Source organism: Thermobia domestica, chromosome 18, assembly GCF_964235325.1.
Source record: "Thermobia domestica chromosome 18, izTheDome1.hap1.1, whole genome shotgun sequence".
Taxonomy (NCBI): Eukaryota; Metazoa; Arthropoda; class Insecta; order Zygentoma; family Lepismatidae; genus Thermobia; species Thermobia domestica.
In genome coordinates, this window is record NC_137471.1 from 163680604 (window position 1) to 163701446 (window position 20843).

The window sequence follows — 20843 nt, forward strand, 5'->3', positions numbered from 1 at the left end:
TAACATTTTGGCTTCATCAGACACTATGAGATACATGAGAAACGTGCAGTCTTATATACACACAAGAGCTGAGATATCTTGCTTCTGATTGGCTCCTGGCAGCAGCCAATCCACTTCAAGTATTCTAATTCGTATTTCTCTATACCGAGGCTTCCTATCTGTTGTAAATTACACATACACATCAAAAGGACGATCTTGGCACAACTAATCTAAACTAACAAATAATTGGCATAAATAATTAAATAATATTATAAATATATATAAGTACACATAAATAAATAAATATATAAATAAACAGATAAACATACAATTACTCATACGCTTAAAAAGACGACACACACATAGAGTATAAACTAGTGGTAGGCGCAAAAACCGGTTTTTCGGTTTCCGCTTTCCAAGAAAAACCTAAACCGGTTTTTCAAAATTTTCAAAACCTGTTTTCACCGAAGCCGGTTTTCTTAAAAAAAAACGGTTTCGGTTTTCAAAAAACGGTATCGGTTTTCTTCAAAAAACCGGTTTCGGTTCATTATCAATTGATCATGAAACAAACGCCTGAGAAATATACAACCACTGTATACAAACATGTTGTGTTGGAGTGTATAACTTAAAGAATGTGTTATTTTTTAAAATGTCAACACTTCCAGTGTACCCTAAAAAATGTATTAAAGAAATAATGGCCATGTTTTTTAAATATTCAATTGGAACTGGGCCAATCTACACAAAATTTGGAATCGACCAGCAAAAATGGCACGATTCTAACACTTGTGGTTTTCGAGATCTCATTGTCAACAGGATTGGAGATAAACATATAAACTTTTCTTTGCACACAAACATATAAACCTAGCATTTTAATATATAGATATTTATAGTCACAAGTTATCAATTTAATGAGGAGAATACGGAAATGAAACACTGTGCCCTGTATGATAGAGTTGCGTAATATTATGTAGTAGATAGAAGAAATGGTAATACTAGTACAAAAATTGCTTGATTTATTGTCTTCACGAATCAAGACAGACGGAGGCAATCCTACGGAGGCTCATCTACCGCCTTTTCAAATATTACTGTGTATTGTATCTTTGAAACAGCTCTTTCTTAGTACCGTCGTTGAATTAATCTACTATAGCGAACTTTTTGGCTTGTTTTAGAACTGTATACCGAAAATCCGAATAACTGTTTGCCGGTAAGAAATTGAAATGTATGTAGGCCTATTGGTGTTCATTTCCTGGACTCAGAGTACAAAATTATTGTTGTAAATCAATTTTTTCAAGCGCTCTGAGCCCTCATTCACAAGCGGTTTTCGAGCTCGACACTACGTAATATTTGCGTTTAGTTTGCGGTAATGAAAATAAGCATTAATAAATAGCTTTTTTCAGTTTTGTATTGTGCTGATGTACGCACATTTTGCTTTGAATGAACACAAATCGCTACCACGCAGTGGTCTCATGCAGTGACACACATCACAAATGGAGTGTTATGTCGAAGCTTCATATTCTTAAGAATGATCCTATTTCGTTCCTGTACAGTTAATGGAGAAATTTTGTGTCTTCTTTACAGGTCAAGTTGCTATGATCAAAAATACAAGAATTTTAAACCATCTAAAATGTTCTAATTTGGGGGTCATAAAAAGGGGTAAAAGTGGATCTGAAAAGGTAGGAGGACGGAAGGTAGCAGCATGACGTCACGCTTGTTCCCCCTTCCTATCTTTCTCCATTGTATTTTTTTTAACAACTGGGCGACGCCTACATATTTTTTCGAAGTCGGGACGGAGTCCCCTCGCGTTTAGAATCTATACCCTAAGTTGCCGTTATATATATATATATATATATATATATATATATATATATATATATATATATCAACGCACGAAATATTGATTTAGCCTCTCATCGTCAAACAGTTTTGAACAATGGAATAACAAGGCTTCCTCTACGCGGTATGTTCTACCTCATATAGGTATTATTTTCTCCCTTAGTGTGATTCTAGGAAAGTGAAGTGCATTTGATTTTAAAAATAGGAAAATTAAAAATTATAAAAATAAGTAAAATAAAAATATTAGGTCCATTCTATTTCTAAACTGGCTATGATATGCTATACCACCTGCTACAGTATCAGATTTAATTTCTTGGGGACACAATCGAAGGGTGGATACATTTTATTTGAGGGAGTTATACTGAACAGGTTAATTTCACATTGTTTGCGCAATATTAATATATACTACCAGTCTGGGGTGCAGGTATAGTCTACGGGTAGCGCCCGCGTCCTTGGCCCCCTTTGGCAATGTTACTTGTACCAGATTTGAATAACAACTCCAGGTAAGGAAAGTTCTATTAATATTTTATTTTGTTTAAGAGATGTTAGCTTAAAACTGAAATATTGTTGTATTAAAAGATGTTTCGATGTGCACAATAGCTAACATTGTTAAAATATACTGGTAATCAAATGTACGAAAATGTCATTTTCTGTAATACATAAAACAAAATCCTAACGTATAACGTCTTTAAATGTACTTTATTCTAATTTGAACGTTTTGGAACCTAAAAGTCTTAAGCCTATAATGTGTCGAGCTTTTGATAGTAAACATTTGCAGGTGCATATGGTGCAACGATTGTCAAGGTCAACTGCGCAAACGCACTGAGCAAGCATTTAATATTCATTTCAGTGACCTGCAAGATAAGGGTGAAAGTAGCAATTAAGGTGAAGCAAAGCACAATATGTCACGGAGTGAAGTGTGGAAATACTTTGAACGTGCCGAGACTAGAGAAGAAGCTAAATGCTTCTTGTGTAAAAAAGTACTTAGATGCAAAGGAGGATCGACAAGTGCTTTATTATCGCACTTGAGAACTAAACACATGTCTTGTATTAATAAAGTGATTGCACGGAACACTCAATCAGAAGATGATGACGATCCTGGAATCTCTGGTTCTACAAAACACATCACGTTAAGGTAAGAAGATTTAAACACTTTTCTTTCTTATGTAATTTGATTCAAGGGATATATACCGTCGTGTGTTTTATCATGTAATATTTCATTTAATATTTAACTTTCGTTATTTTAGACACCCGTTTGGTCTAGTGGCTAACAAGCTTGCCTACGGCACGCGTGGATTCATTTCCCGGTGGGACACAGTTGAACGGAAAAAGTGGTTCAGATTCCATTATAATCAGTAAGTCCAAGTCTCCTTTAGTCGTCATGGCATAACCGTGAGGCGGTAAACTGAAACAAACCAAACTTTCGTTATTTTATTTTACCTTAAAAGTGGCTTTAAGGGATAATGGGATGTACAGTAAGGGCAGTGTTTAAATTCGTGATAAAAAAGTACCGGATCCCTTCCTGGCTACCATATATATATATATATATATATATATATATATATATATATATATATATATATATATATATATATATATAATGTGTGTGTGTGTGCGGTTTAGTCAAATCTTGTAAAATTCCAGGCACTTCCATATTAAATAGAGTTGGGAAACCTTGTGCAAACACAAATCAAGCAAATCTCATGACAACGTAGAATTTTCACATAATTTTTATGTGAATAATAATATCAAAATAGCTGAATTTACCTCTTATAAGACAATGGATGCAGTTAAGTCACAGTAGTTTCCACAAAGCTTCCTTCAATTTTTTTTCTTCTGCCTTGATTACTTTCCTAGCAACTTGAGAGAGCGGTGTTTCTTCCTTGTGATATCCAGCGCTTAACGTACGGGAGGGGTTGCGGACAATGGCGGACCATTATTATTTATTGTCATTAAAGATGACACACTTCCAACCGATAGAGCGTTTCTAGTTGGCGTGACAACATTATTCATTACACTGAAACCCCTCTCACACTCAGCATTGCTGACTGGTATCGTTTGCACACACTGCATTAGTACCTTCATTCTCCCCAAGACCTGCGTGCCTCCACTATCCTTAAAGTTTGAATAGTTTCTCGAAAACACGAAGAAAACAATTCACACAATTCTTTCAAGTCTTGTTCGCTATAATCAACATTAATATTTTCCGGACAGAACTCAGGGTAAATAATTTTCATCATTTCGGAGCACACAGTGTCCTTCTCAGTCAAGCACCTTCTGTTCATAGAGCTGTCCTTTGTTAATTTCCGAAGCGTTGTTTTTTACTGCCACTCATTTTCAAGGGAACTTTTTTAAAATATTTCTCTTTTATGGCTCTCTGTACTTCTCTCCAGTATATGCCCCCTCTCTCTTTATGGGCCTTAAACACCTCGATTGTTCTGTATATGAGCTTGTTTGCCTTCGGTAGGGCTATAGTATTTTCTTGCAAGGACTCTGAAAAGCTAGAAAGCTCACACAAGACAGTAGAAGAAAGAACTTCTTAGTTTCTGTCACTATCCGAGTCCTCCTCCTCCAAGGATTTTATAGCTCAGCTATAGCCCCTGTTGAAAAACAAATAGAAAAAAGAAAATTACCAGCAGCGACCGGAGAGAAAAGAACCTTGTTTCTGCTATTTTCTCACTCCTTGGTTGCCTCAATAATGCACTTGAATTTTACATTAATACGAGCTACCGAAACAGTGACAAAGGAAAGTTAAAGTACGGATTTTATCAACATTATTTAAGATGCGGAGATATTTTTTTTTAAAAAAGCAACGAGAAAAGATCCGGGGCTGAGCCCCGGCAACCAAAACAGTACCGGGGCTTAGCCCCGGGAGGGACACTTCTGGATGTTACACTTTTGCCGTAAATTTTCATATGGGTGTACCATTCAGAAGTGTTCCTTACTGTACATAAAAGTTTGAGGCTTCTTATATTGTTATAGTTCTGTGCATACTAACTAGGTTTGCCAACAGCCCGTTATTATATATTGCGGTTATTTTTATTAAGGTCGGTGACTAGTACACACTATAAACTTCTTACCAGCCTCTTTATGACCACTATTTTGAAATTTATAATCTAGAATAAAACATTAAACATCCTAATTCTTAAACAGTGTCTTATTTGCAAATACAAATTTTCATTGTATTATACATTCGGTGATTTTTTTTTAAAAACCTAGGGCAGTTCTTTTCATGATTTTCATTTTGAGTTTAACATCCCATTTAGTAGAGATGCTTATGAGTGTTCTTTTCATTTATTTGACAAGAAATTTGATAATTCAATTTTATTTTGAAACATTGTTTTCGACAATAGATAAAGACAGGGACGGATCCAGAACCGACTTCTGGGGGGCGGTGGGTTGGCATACTGCTACTTTTAAAGGCTGCAAACTTTGGGATGGGTTTTATTTATATATATATATAATAAGAAAGTTTTCTCTTCTGGGGGGCAATCGCCCCCTTCCCTGGATCCGCCCCTGGATACAGAAGTGTTTAATTTGTCATAATTGTGCAGCATAAATATAGCGTGAGGATTTGTCCAAAATTGACACGTACAGATTAAGATACTATTTTTTCATCTTTCGATAATTTTAAAGAAGTAGCAGTTACTGGTAAATAGAAGAAAATGATCGATACGACTTCAGAACACAATGTACATATTACGCTTATAAGTGCATGTATTAAGGATATGCAGAATACGGGTCCTAATGCATTTTCGTGGTCGCTAACGCTTTCGACTTCGGTGTGAGAGGTCCCGGGTTCGATTCCTGGTGAGGGAACTCGGTCGAAAAAGTGTAAAAAAGCTTTTTCATGCCAGCCATCCTGAATGAGGTTTTCCTGGGTTTTCCTCATTCACACCAGGCAAATGCCAGGGTGGTACCTAACTTTAAGTCCTAGGCTACTTCCTTCCTTTCCCAATCCTTTCTTCCTTCCCTTTTCCCGGATTGTGTGCTCGCCGAGGGAGTCATCCCTCAAAACGTGAATAGCTAAATGGCTTTAAATGCCTATAGCCCAGAAATCTAAATCCTAATGCATTTTGTCCAGGATAGTACATTTCCTTCCCATGGATGGGTTCGAAGAGAGAGACTTTTCACTTAGGCCTATATCACAGGAAATTTTAAGCGGGTGCCGGTAATTTTTTTTCAGAGTTCGTAACCATATTACTCACCCATTTTAATTTTACGAAAGAAGAAGCATATATGGGGATGATGAATAACATTATATGTTTGAAAACAGTTGCGCGTATACCTTACCAAAAAATTATATCCTTACTTTCATGCCCACCTGCAATGGGAGTCAAGGAGGACATTGCCCCCTGGTATATCAAAATTGGTTCGATTCCTCAAAATACATATCAAAACAAATTTGCTTATTCACACACATTACTGTAGTAAACTTACGCCATGAGCGTAAGTAATTGTTTTACATGCAGTAGAACTTATATTGTGTGTTTCAAGGGGCTTGTATTTGCAATTTTGCTTGTATGTCAGCCTCCCTCCCTGGAAAAACCCCGCGGGCGTTACTGCTTAAACTACTGGTGTTTAATATTGTGTGAGCAGTGATTTCATGGTGTGGCCTGAGGATACTGCACCAGAACGACGAAATTTCCGTGGGCATTTCTCTGATTGGGCTTAACCTATGGGAAACCAGTATTTTAGTAGTATTGTACTACTTACACTCGTTGCTTATTCAGTTTCTCCGGGGAGACTCTTCTTAAATCGTCAATGTGTATGTGTGTGTGTGTTTGGGCATATATCATCAGTTGTGAGAGGAACAAAGACGAGGGTCATTCAAATAGTTACAAGGCTCATTTTATTATAGAACGCTATTCTCACAAAATTTTATTTACACTATGCATGAAACACTCTCATGTGAATGCATTTGTAACATCTACTTTTGGAAAATAGCATGGAATCAGTTTTCCGAAAGCTTGTTTCAGGTACCCATCGAAGACTTGTTGAGGCTTTGAGGTAGTGTTGGGTAAATTACTTGTAAAAATGTAACCCGCTATAAGTCACTTTACTTTCCCTTACTGCATATCGTTAACAGTAAGGGAACGTTACTACCCCTAGAAAATTAACTGTTACCCTACTTCGAAAGCAAGACAAGTAACGCGTTACATTTATGTCCGATACTTTGAATATAATCATATACAAAAAACATTCTTTTCGTTAAATTTTTCCTACTACTATCACTATTATTATTATCATTATTATTATTATTATACATTCTGATTTTTCCCGATCGTAATAAATGTTTAGAACTGTAGGTTGATAATAGTAGCGCTGCTATACCCCTTCATGCGGACAGTTTAGGCTTGTTCATCAGCGTTAATTATGGATCCGATCAAACATATCTACACTAATAGCAACAATAAACAATGCGCTATTATTGAAATGCTATACTGCACTGTAAAAAGAATTGTATGCGTAAACTGCAACTTTTGATCACTTCTTTTACATTTATATATTTGTGCAACAGAAGGAGTGAGAAGCGTGTACAAAACGTGTGAGAAACTTGCACGACTGCACGACTTGCACCCTTGGAAATTTCTGCACATTTTGTCACAATTGCACTCCTGTTGCACGCATATATATATATATATATATATATATATATATATATATATATATGAAAAGAAGTAACTTAATTAAAAGTCGTTGCAGTTTACGCGTACATGACTTTTATGGATTATCCCAAAAAATGATCAAAAGATTGCGATCTTGGGCAAGAACTTTAAGAATTATTAAAAAAATGCATCAAAGGATCGCGATCTATGCTAATAATTAGTTTTCGGATCAGGGATCACAAAATTTTTGAACGGCCTCTAAATTAAGTTTTCGTATTTTTTACGGAATGAGCACATCATACTGAGTTTAGAGATAGTTTGTGTTCAATTGGATCCAATTGGCTAAGGATAAAAGTCAATGGAGAGCTTTTGTGAACGCGGCATTGAACCTCCGGGTTCCATACACCATAGAGTGAGTTAGTTAGTTATATGTAGTTCTCCAGATGTAAGGCATACAAGAAAATTTGTAACTGAAATATATTGGATCTTTTGGGCTAATTGGATCAGGGCCTACACAACTTTCGAACGGGCCCTAAATCGAGTTTTCGTATTTTTTTACGGAATGAAAAACATGAAATCTTTGAGTTTTATGTCCCAAGGTTATGCCGGTTAGGCTAAAGGAGACGGTGATGATGAGTAATGGATGAAATCGTGGAATGAAGAAAGTGGGAGGAAACAGGAGAACCCCGAGAGAACCCACGCACACGGTGTTTGTCCACCACAAAGTTCGCTTGGCGGGCTCCTGGGATCGAACCCGGGACCCCAAACACCAGAGGTGAACGCTCTACCACTGAGCCACAGCGGCCCCCCTTTTACGGAATGAGCACATTATACTGAGTTAAGAGATAGTTTGGGTATGTCTATACTGCGTGTAGTTCTCCAGATATAAGGCATACAAGAAAATTTTCGATTTAAATATATTGGATATTTAGATCAAAAAATTGTGAGATTTTTTTTACAGTGTCTGTGTTGCACTATTAGTACCCACACAGCAATGAAATATTTTCAAAACATTTCTAAAACGTGGCAACATTTTCCTTCAGAAAATGTATCCTACTTCCCTTAAGGAAATATATTCCATATATTGTTGAAAACATTTTCCACATAATACTGAAAACATTCTCTGAATATACTCAAAAACGTTTTAGAAATATTTTATACGCCGTTAGAGAAGTTTTCCAAAAAATGTTTCCTGTACGATTTCCAAACATTACTGAAAATGTATTTGAAACGTTTTTTACAATGTTAACGGAATGGTTTTTAAAATGTTTCTCATGGAATATTTTAAAATTATTTACCAGTAACACAGACAATATTTTCCTACATATGCCAAAATATATTTAGTGAATATTTTTTGTACATCTCAGAAAATATTTAGAGAATAGTTTCTGTGCATGACAAAATATTTAGGGAATATTTTCTGTACATGACGAAATATTTACAGAATATTTTCTGTACATGATAGAATCCGAAGCCCATAGGCCAACTCGGTTACTATTGCAGATACGGAAACAACGTAAGATATAGAAGGAAATTTTTAAAGTTTTGTATTTATATTAGTATACCGCCCAATAGTAACGAGAAGTACAACGCTGCCACTGTTGGATAACACTGAATGAAAGAAAGTGTGGTTTGAAATTATTTGGACCAAAGGGAACGGAAAGACACAATGAAAAATATAGTGCAAGACCCAATTTCGCTTCCTCCCCCCCCCAACAACGTGGTTGCTACGCTACTGGCGTAGATATTGCATTTGCATGTTTATCCTTCACTGTGTCTCCTTTCAATTCTTCTCGGTGTAGCTAATTTTAAACCACACATTCTTTCATTCGTGTAGCCCAACATGATGTATGGTAACGCATTTTCTTTATTGAGCGGTACACTAGTACAAAAACAAAAGTGTTGCTGGAATTTAAAAATGTCCTTACATATCTTACCTTGTTTTCATATCTGCAATAGTAACCGAGTTGGCCTATGGGCTCCAGCCTTTTGCGTCACTCTGTATATATAATGGCTTGTTGCTGGGAACAAATAGTGGGTCGAAAACAAGGCGGCCAAACTGTGACATAGCAGCTGGAAGAAAACATAATATTCTTCTGTCCAATTTTACCTGCTTAGACGCCTTTGCCTCACTCTGTCTTCATGACGAGAAACCATTGCGGCCCACAGATTCAGACCAAAAATAAATAAATAAATAAAATAAAATAAAAAATAAGTGTAAATTGTAACTACATAATGTTAGCTTGTTCTCATAATTTTAAGCATTTTTTTTTTACTCAAAATCTTATTTACACAAATGGTTTCTGGGTGTTCCACTGGTGCTACTGGTATGTGGCCACGCCGTGCATATATGCTGGGGTGTCTTATGTGACTTACGAGATTCAAACTGGATAAGAGTGTGTTCACAATCGTCGCCTGCCAGTTTTGAAAGCGGCTGTACTGGATCAATAATAAAAAAAAAGATTGAGGTTTAGACATCCAATTCAAGAAACAATTGTTGGCAATCCTTTTCCTATCTTAAAAATAATAAATCCAATATAGCCGCTTTGAAAACTGGCACGCGATGATTGTGAAGACTAATTTGCAGTCTGAACCTCGCAATATGACATAAGACACCCCAACATACATACACGGCGTTGCCACATACCAGTAGTAGCAGTGGAACACCCAGAAACATTCTGTGCATAAATAAGATTTTGAGGAAAAAAAAATTATGAGAGCAAGCTAACATTATGTAGTTATAATTTACACTGTCCACTATAATAAATATACATATCGGTTAGTAGTTAAATAAAAATATAAATGTACACTATTCTGGCTTTATTTATTTAAATTCTCTTCAGCAGAATCTTCATGCTGCTCTTATTATTTGTTTCTATACATTAAGAACAATCTTCTCAAATATCAGAAATTCACATTTTAACTTGTAAACTTGTTCTGGAAAATTATGTCACTGACACGCTAATTCAATAAAAATCAACAACAACAATGTTTATGTATGTTGCTGAAAATATGTTCCACAAATCTACGGCGCATGGGGAATAGATCTTTTTACGAAATGTCACTTATTTGCTTCTGTATAATCTCACTTTTGATTACCACAACTAACTCTAACTTCGACGCTGCGAATTGTCAGTTCAAGTTCTGTGGAACTGCAGCTGAATTCTTAACTGATTTTCTTGTTCGTCTCTGTATGGCATGTTGAAGCTAAATCCCAATAATCTGCGCGATCTCATCGTTAGTTACGTTTCTCTCGTGTTGCAGTTTCTGAAAATAAAAATAATAGGCAGTGTTTAATAACATAATAACAGCAGGGAATGATTAGAGATCAATTATTACATCTTAAACTTACAAAAATATTTAAAATGTTTGTGTAGGACCTACAGCAGCTTGTGAGGACAATAATGTGTTACAAAAGTAACATCCTGAAGAAAATGTAAAGGGCAAGGAAGACAACAGCTAAAGCTGAAAGTGACATACCTCAGACTGTAGCTTAATTACGGACGTTGTAACATGTTGAAGCGGTCGCACTTTTATTTTTAAAAAGTATAGCATCTTATAAATATTAAACCTAATATTAAAAATAATAATAATTTGAAAACATGTGGCAGCATTTGAGTTGATGAAGAACTAGCGTCTCATTCCGAAGGCTCCGATCTCAAATCTGGGCCCGATCATTCTTTTTCCCTCAGTCGCACCAGATGAATGCCGAGATGGTTACTAAGGCTTTGATGACCGCTACCTTGCTCGATTTCTTTGCCACGGAGCAGGCCATACATATTACTTTGCCTTATACAAATGAATAATTTTGATAATGTAGGAATTAATCGTGAAATGCTCAAGAAAACTACCAACATGACAGAACAATTCAGTAAAAGGATGAACTATATTTTATACATATTCAGCTCTCTCTTCCACGGACACTTAAATGTAACGTGTCACTTGAGGACAGGAAAATTGCACATTTTGCTAAAATAAGGATTTCCAAAGCCTTTTAAATGTTATAACAGCGGTTGCAGTATATGCTTCTGGGAAATAAAGTTTACAGGAAGATGATTCTGAGAAGTATTCATGGCACAATAGTAAGTATTTAAAGCGAAGAAAATAAAAACGGCACCAGAATGTTTTCCTTTTTTTTATACAATATTTTAAACATAGTGTATCCCTCTTCAAATGACAACTTTTTTTCCACTCTGAAAATGAGATTAAAGAACAGTAGGGAGAGTTTCTTACCTATTATTGCGTTGCTGATTAACGAGGAAAGCTCTTTCCAATTGCACCGTGCCAACTAAATTGCTCAGCTATTGCACTTGTCTTTTTCATGATGTTTCTTGTGATGGCTTCTAAGCTGTCACCTCCCAGTTTTTCATTTCTTAGACCTGTAACGAAATACACATTAAGCACTCAAGTAATAGTAATGGAAATTTAGAGCATACAATTGATGCCCTTAAACAAATTACATTGATTTTAGACGACAATGTCACAGTCAGTTGCAATTGGCGCATCCTCAAAAATTAATATTTGCACTGACGTTTTATTTTTTCCAATAAAAGAAAAGTTACATACTAATTTTCAAGCAGTTGTACAGGGTTGGCAAAAACCATGGTTTTTATTGAAAAAAAACAGTTTTTTTTGTTTAAATAATTTACTCTATGTATTTGTATTAAATATGAACAGAAATTAATTTGTTTCGTCTTGGTGTTATTATGGAACAACAAGGTTAAACTGAAAGGGAATCCAAACCGCTTCTCGGCTTACATCCAAGAGAAATTGTCCATTTCGGCACGAAACCGGGACTAATTGGTCACAAGTAAGATTGTCGACTCACTCACGAAGGACTCCTGATAAAAATACGTTATACTGATCTTTACATAAGCCTAGTTGTTAATATAATTGTCAAGAGTCATTTCAGAAGGACAAAAAGATAAGTAGTTACAGAAGTAAAAACATTATACAGAATTACATATAAATCGGGAAACTCCCGCCTTAGCCATTGGGAAAATCCTATTATTAGTTTAAATGTATTTGTATGTAAAATTTTAAGGTCAACGTATCATATTAAATGACAAATTTGTTATGTAGATAACATTCAACAAAATTAAAACAAAGTCGAATCCAAGCTGATGTTGGAAGCTACGTAGGTAGTTGATACATTTTGCCAATTTCTATCAATATATTTAAGCAACCTGGCTTCTTTATAAAACAACAGGCATTCAGGCAAGTAGAAATATACAATTTGGTTTCGTTTCGTATGTTTAGGCTTAACATCCTTATGAAATACCAAAGTTATCACGGAGAAGACTTTCACTTAAAGGGACACACTTTGAATCGCTACTTGGTTTACACTTGAAAGATGGGTTGTGGTTCGACCGAGAATTGAACACGGGACCCCTTGATTAAAAGGTGAAAAGTAGATAAACGTAATGCAGATGGTGTGATATATGGAGACGTCACCATGAAGTTCACACGATTTAAGGAATTTTTCGTTTTTTTCTTTTTTGGTTTAAACCTGTTTTTTTTAAAGAAAAAAAAAGCTGTTTAAACCAGCCAACCCTGCCGTTGTAAATTAGAAATTGATGAAAGCAACGTATCTATAAAAAATATTACGAAATCTACAGGAAGACGAGGAATAATTTAACAGTTTTAGAATATACACGGTGGTTGTAAAGTCAATACCTATTTTTAATCTAGATTATCCTAGAAACTAGCATCAGCTTAGCTGGCGTGTGTAACTGTTAACATTTTAGAAGTTGTGGAAAATGCGGGTGCATACGTTGAAATGTAACTTAATAACCAAATGGTGCACTCTAATAATGTATTCGATGAAAATAAAACTGTGATAGGTTGTTTAGTTTTAGAAATATTCATTGTTGCAAATAAGAACTGACTTTACACCCACGCTGTATTCAGGGAGTAGTAATGCAGTTTAGCATTGTTCACAGATTGAAAATATTATGTATAACTCAAGAAGCAGGTACTTGTACATGGACATTAAGATGAAATGAAACATTTAGTTTAACGTCCCACGTTTATGCATCCAGGGTGAGACGCTGATGATGAGAAATGAATGAAATAGTGGAATAAAGTAAGTGGGAGGAAACGGGACAGCCCCGAGAAAACACACGCACACGGTTTGTCTACCACAAAGCCCGCTTGGCGCTAGCTGGGATCGAACCAAGGACCCCATGCAGCAGAGATGAACTACGTACTTTCTAAACATTTCAACTAGTTCTAAACGTACTCGCTTCACTGTCAGACCAACAATTGAGCCTCTTTCACTCTAATATACGGAATTTTCAAAAACTCTCGGACACGTGTCTACTAACTTTTACCACCAATCTCCCTTAGCCTTATAGACATAATCGTGGAACGTTAAACTGAAAGATTTCATTTTCATTTCATTTCATAATTTTTACCACCTCCATCCCCGTCAGCACCCTTCTTCTTCCCTTCTAGGACATACATTTAAATAAGAAAGCTTAATTACTTATCTAATTATTTTAAATTAGAAGCTCGTGTTTCTAACCTTCAAACCAAACTTTTTGTTCCTTTGCCCCTCTTTTCTGTAAATTTTTACTAAAATATTAAAAATCAGTGAAACACGTACAAATTATTTTGAATGAGGAGCCTAAATACAAAGCATCAAGTTTCTAAGCTTAAGGGATTCGGAGATGTTGCCATCTTATTAAAATGCTTTTCACCCCTTTCCGCGTATCCGCCTTATTTTTTCCATTCTAAGTTGTGTCAATAATAATAATAATAATTAAAAACTGAAATACGTGTCTAATTATGTTAAATGATGAGTTAAATAATGATTATTTTAAATTAATCGACTTGTCTTGTGCGAGGATTAGTCAGTCGTCACTCAGACCTTTAAATTTTAGGTGCTGGATTACTTTCGGCGCACCACATTTTGGAAGATATGCAGGTAAAATTCAAAACTATGCATGAAAAGAGACATTTATAAAAAATAAATTTCTGCAGGCGATAGAATTAAATTCAAAGTAATATACAGGTATTTTAGGTTTATAAGTGAAGCCTTACAAGTGTAAAATAATTACAAATCCTTTACGATGGATAAAATGCGTACGTGCATATGAAAGACAACTGTATAAGATACTATTTTCTACCGGCGCCGTATTCCTACACATTGTACAGAAGCTGTATCTTATATTTACAAGAGAAGCACTACTAGTATGACTTTTGGTTGGTTTTTATTCTTGGCACTGTAGTTCTTCTCGAACTTCTTTTAAACCTCTATTTAAATTTCTTGAAATCTTATCTCTTTCATGTTTATATATATATGAACTTCTAAAATTTGTAAAAATGATATATAGATAGCTATAACAAGCAATTTCCGGTTGAATTCAGATATTCATATGCATAATACAAGACAAGCGTCCGATCTTAATGTAGTCTTCACGTTTAAAAGTGCATAAGAATAGTACATTTCCTATGGCAGTGAATATTTATAACAAGCTTCCTTCCACTTTAAAAAACAAAACATCCGGCTTCAATAAAGCAATCAAGTACTAACTATTTTAGCACTGCTTCTATTCTGTAGGAGAATATCTCGCAAATCCATAATCACTTATATTAAAAATGTCTGTAGTAAATAAGGATTAAAGTGTATATATATTTTTGCATATGTATAATGTATTGTTTTATAAACTGTTATATTGTTTTATATCGTTGTATGTAAATTAGAATAATGAAAAATTGTACCTCTTTTACTTAAATTGACGCTATTTTACTATTGGATGTAGATTTAAATGTATAAATATGTACACATTCAATGATCTTGTGACGTGTCCAACTCATACGTTCACGTTGTGAACAATTTGTATGAAAACGTGTGAAAATAAATACAATACAATCAGGGTTTGAAGAACCCGGACTTTTTTGAAAAAGCCCAACACACCTGGACCAATATGGGTCTTTCGGGTTTAATTGAGTTTTTTTTTTTTTAAATATTCCAATGCCGTTAGGGTAAACGTGTTAGAATGTGATTTATATTTCAAGATTATGACTGTCACAACTTGCAACAATTTTCTATTCACTGCTGTTTTGAAAAATGACTGTCATTTTGAAATTTTACGTTGGATCGCCGCCAAAATAAATACAGTTAATTTAGTGTGTCTTGAGCTTCTACTCTGAAAATTTCAACTTGAAAAACTGAAAATTGCGGCGTGGATACCCGCCAATTTGAAATTTTAGGTGTGTATGCCGTCAAAATCTGAACATGAAATTTAGTTTGTCTCGTACTTGTACTCTGAAAATTTAAACTTAAAAGACGGAAAGTGGTACCCTGTTGTACGTGTGGTACAGGCAGACGAACTAACAAATATAGAACGAATCAGCCTAATACCCTCACTGACATTCGCCAAATATGAACACCAAATATATTAATTGAAAACAAATATATTAATTTATATTTAGAACAAATCAATCTATAACTCATGTTTTATAAAATAAATGTTTCAAAATGTCTCAAATAAAATTAAATATTTTCTAGCGTAAAATAAATGGTTCTTTTGTTGAAGTTCACTTCCGATACTTTGTGCGTTCAATTACGGGAATTTCCCGAGCACTTGTTGCAAGACCGTTCTCCCAGAAAATTAATTTAAAACAATTAACATATATGCAGTGTGTTTCAAAACAACACCGACACCGCTTTGGGAGGTGATACCTGACACCAACGTAAGACAAAAAGTATAGATGAACCTAGGTGAAAAAATGCTTCCTTTCGGAGTTATAAGCTGCCGAAAACATGAACAAGAGGTAGTTGGCCAGTACTCCAAATTATATGCCAGTAGCAAGGCTAACTCTATAAAAATTGTTGCGTGAGTACCGCAGGATTCTGAAACGTGTATTTTTTGGAGAGTGCACATCTCAGTTTTTAAGTGGTCTCGACATGACTACGGCAGGTCCAATAGTTTTGGCGCTATAGACCTTTAAAGTTCATCTTTTCATATTTTCGGCAGCCTAAAAGTCCGAAAGGAAGCAATTGTGCAACCAGGTTGGTCTATACTTTTTGTCTTATCTTGGTGTCAGGAATCATCTCAAAAACGTTGTCGGTGTTGTTTTGAAACACCCTGTATAATTCAACTTCATAAAATAAATGTTTCAATATGTCTTAAATGAAACTAAATATCTTACAGCGGAAAATATACTGTTTTATTAGGGACACAGTGGCTCAGTGATAGAGCGTTCACCTCCGGTGCTTGGGGTCCCTGGTTCGATTCCAGCTCGCGCCGCGTCGACTTCTTAGTGGATAAACACCGTGCTCGTGAGTTTTCTAGCGTTCTTCCGTTTCCTCCCACTTGGTTCATTCCACCATTTCATTCATTTCTCATAATCACGGTCTCCTTTAGCCTCACAGGCATAATTGTGGGACGTAAAACTGAAAGATTTCATTTCATTTTTTTCAAATAGTTTTATTGTTGAAGTATTCAGTTCCGATGCTTTGTGCGTTTAATTGCGGGAATTTCCCGAGCACTTCTTTCGCGACGAAGGTTTGTTATTATTTTCCGAAAATGCAAGCTTTCTTTACTGTACATCGAAACTTCCACTAGTACAAAGTTTGAATTCAGCACTTGAAATAGTAAGCGTTACGCACTCTTCGAAACATTAAGATTCTTAAATTTGACAAGAATTTTTACGCTATTGCTGGTGTTGATTATACAGAAAGCTTATTTGAAAAGTAGCAACAAATAACTAAACTAAACTGTTGTTGGAAAACCAAACTCTACTGAAGAATACCAGTGTTACCATCAAAGATTATAAAAAATAATACTAATAGTTTTATTAATACACTACATATTTACTAGTACTACCAGCACCTATGGCCCTAAACCCATCAGATGTATGAGGGATAATGTCCTTCGGCGTCGCCGAGTAAGCGAGCACACTATTCACGGAAAGTATTTTCTAAAATATAAAATTGCATATTTTACTTCACATAGGATATAAGCACATTCCATAAATTAATTTGTTCTATAATTATCTCAATCTAAGGTACGACTTTTTTAAATGCATTCAGTGCATTCAGAACTTTATAAAGGCCTTACGTTGGATGTTGTATACCTTAACGTGAAAGCACCCAATTTGCCCAAGGAAAGTCCAAAATCTGATAAGAATCACTTCCAATGTGATCACCATAATTGCACCAATAATATACTAACGAAAATCTCAAAAACGCAGGTGGGTCCAACCCGAAAAAACCCGGGGTTTTTTCCGGGCTGGACCCACTTGGGCAAACCCTGAATACAATACAATACAAGAATAATTGTAATTTTTTGGCAAATCTAGTCTGATGGCCCCATTGAATTTTATATATGCTAGGTGAAGTATTTACATTCGCCTGCCGCAAATCATTTAAGAGACAATAATAAAATTAGCGAAAGAATTATAATTTTTCAACAAATTCAACAATTTTAAATTCTACCACTAAGCAACCGCGCCCTCCTATGCACTAAATGAGGAGCTCTAAAAGAAAAAGTGAAACAACTTGTGCTAGGTGGCCAGTAAAAAACAAGAACGTTACTTAACCGAGACAGGGCAGAAGCACAGCAAGAGGCCCGAGCGACAGCGTAGGGAGCAGGCACGTCAGCGACAGGGGGACGCATAAAAGAGGATGGTCATTTACAATATTTGTAATTATTCTTATCTTCAAAAACACTTAATTTCGATCCTTTAAAAAAAACACCTTTCACAGCTAATACACGTGTGTTACACCCGCTTTCTTTCTCACCTTTACGACTGAAAATAGTGTATGTAAGGCTATTGCCTCTGTTCTGAATTTTTCTTCGTGAATACATCTTTTCCACACTTTGCGCAGTTGATTTTACGCGCTTCACCATACCATTACTCTGCAGAAACTTTATAATCTTTCTCTCTCTATTACACAATTCTTAAAAAAAAAAATCATATTACGGCCATCGCAGATGTCCACAACTGACGTATGAACTGGAAATTCCCGCCGCTTACTTCTACTCTATTTGCATTCAAAATCCATTTCAATAAGCTGTGCACTGACAGAAATAACTTACATTCATACTCATATTCCTTCACGAAAAATATTTCACATTTTCCCTATAAATTTTGTTCTCGGTGTAAACGTCTGCTCGAGTGAACCCCACAATTATTATAACCCAGTGGTGTATTTAAGGGTGGCTTCCGGGTTTAAGCCTTTTGAAATTGTATTTACGATATTAAAATAAATAAATTATCTTGCAGAATTTTCTCACCTCCAGGAACAAAGTTAGCCAAGGCCCTCTCCCCAAAAAAAATCGTGAATACGTCATTAAAATGGTAATATACGCGCCATTATCCCGTCATCAAAATAGAAGAGTACGTGACTGCTCCCTTCGGAAGCACCCCCTTGGGCCCCCACCTTCACCCTCTATGACTTGGTTAGATGGCATTCGTGCTTTTTAGTAGCCCCCTAACAGAGATTGATTTCTATTTTTTGTACTGTACTTCTTATCCACACATCAGGACTCAGTATAAATACGCAAATCGTAAAAGAATTGTAACTTTTCGACAATTAATTCTGACGGTCCCCTTGAATTTTATCTATGCCAAGTGAAAAATTTATACTTCGCTTGGCGAAAACCATTGAATACACAAGAAAGAAAGTGGCGAAAGAATTATATCTCACTAAGTATTTCGAGCAGTGTTTCTTCCAGACCAGTTTTTGTGATCGCAGTGCCCCCCCGGAGCATCCAAAACAATACGTTTATAATAATAGTAGTAGTAGCAATGCTCCCGGAACATTACTTCTGAAAGAAACAGAGTTTTCGAATGGCACGCCAGAAGTAAAACTCCACGCAAAATTATTATAACCTGTCATTAAAATGGTAATATACGCCTGGTAACTCTGTACTTTGGGCAAGGCAGTAACATTGTAAAGCACAAATATCCGAGCGAGCGTTAGCGAGTGAAGGCGGGTTAGAGCCCCGGCAGTGCACGTTGTTTTCTGTCTTCCCTTCTTGGGAACTGTAACTAAGTGCAGGAACAGGTTCAGATGAATTGGTTATTGCCACTGCCTTGCCTAAAGTAGACTTGCCCACATCTTTTCCCTTTGGAAAGCATCCACTCGCTCCTGCTGTCCTCCACCTTTGCCCTGCTCTGATTCAGATAGTATTGGTGCGGAAAGGTTCTAGAACACAGGTCCCCATATAGGTTAATAATTTTTTTTTTTCTGTACCAAAGTAAAATATTTAATTCACATAGTATTGCCGAGCGAGCGTTAGCAAGTGAAAGCGGGTTAGAGCCCCGCAGGGCACGTTGATTTCTGTCTACATTACAGATAAATGGGAAGAGAGACCTGTGTTCTAGAGCCCTGCCTATTGGTGCTTTTTAGTGGCCACGTAGTACAGGCTGATTTGTATTTTTTGCACTGTAGTTTTTACGTCATACATCCGGCCCCGTATATATATACGCAAATCATAAAATAATAACTGTAATTTTTCGACAATTACTTCTGACGCTCCCTTTGAATTTCATCTATGCCATGTGACGTATTTCAAATCGCCTATCGAAAATCACTTAGGAGACAATAAAAAGAAAATTATTAAAATAATCCATTTTTCAGCAATTATTTCGAATGGTGAGCCAAAAGAAACCTGCACGGTATTTTATGTATAAACATAAAAAGTGGAAATCTAGCCTCCCACAACCTTTATTAATTTGTAAACATAAATTTGTCATAACTTTAAAGACAATAAAACTAAATTATTTTGTGTAATCGTTCTACTTACCGACTTTTCTTGTAAGTTCTTGTTGTCACAACTTCACACAGACAGATTCTTCTTCTTCTGTGGTTGCAACTTGCGTTAGCGAAGATCGCTCTCCCGGCAATTCTAGACGGTATGATCAAAAGAAAAAGATGAGGAATTGAAATGAATCTTTAGAGATGCTTATAAGATGCTAAATAACGTAGATCTTTGTAAATAAAGATAATAGGCAGTGAGAACAGGTGGGGATAATGTGACAGAGACAGATCAACATTCAAATTCAACATATCGCGCCAGGAATGCTGGTACTTTTGATAAACAAATGACGGTTGATGTAGCAATGCTATTTTGCAATCTCAAATAAATGCCTTGTCACAGGATATTATAAATTTCAAATTTTAAACAAAAATATTTATTTGATGCTGCTATAATTAGTATAATGATTGGTAATAATGCTACTACGATACTCTTGTGAGAGAATTTATTCAGCATTCGAAAAAAAAAATATTCTGGAAACAATTCTAAAATATTGCATGAAAATATTTCATTTAAGTTACAGGACAAGGTAACAAAAACATTTCCATACAAAATTAATAGGCGTTTTAAAAATATTTCTCATATTACGAACGAATTTATTTTTAAAATATTCGAAATATTTTAAAAATTATATTTCATATGTTTT

At 35.5% G+C, this 20843-nt stretch overlaps 1 long non-coding RNA gene across 1 annotated transcript; it reads right to left on the reverse strand.

Annotated features, from left to right (window-relative positions):
• Window positions 1-10241: 10241 nt before the first annotated feature.
• On the reverse strand, window positions 10242-20452 carry LOC145675967 (uncharacterized). The gene is made up of 3 exons (XR_014129253.1): window positions 20186-20452; window positions 11655-11800; window positions 10242-10688 (listed from the first exon to the last, which is right to left on the reverse strand). It is a non-coding gene; the product is annotated as an uncharacterized LOC145675967 (long non-coding RNA).
• Window positions 20453-20843: the final 391 nt, after the last annotated feature.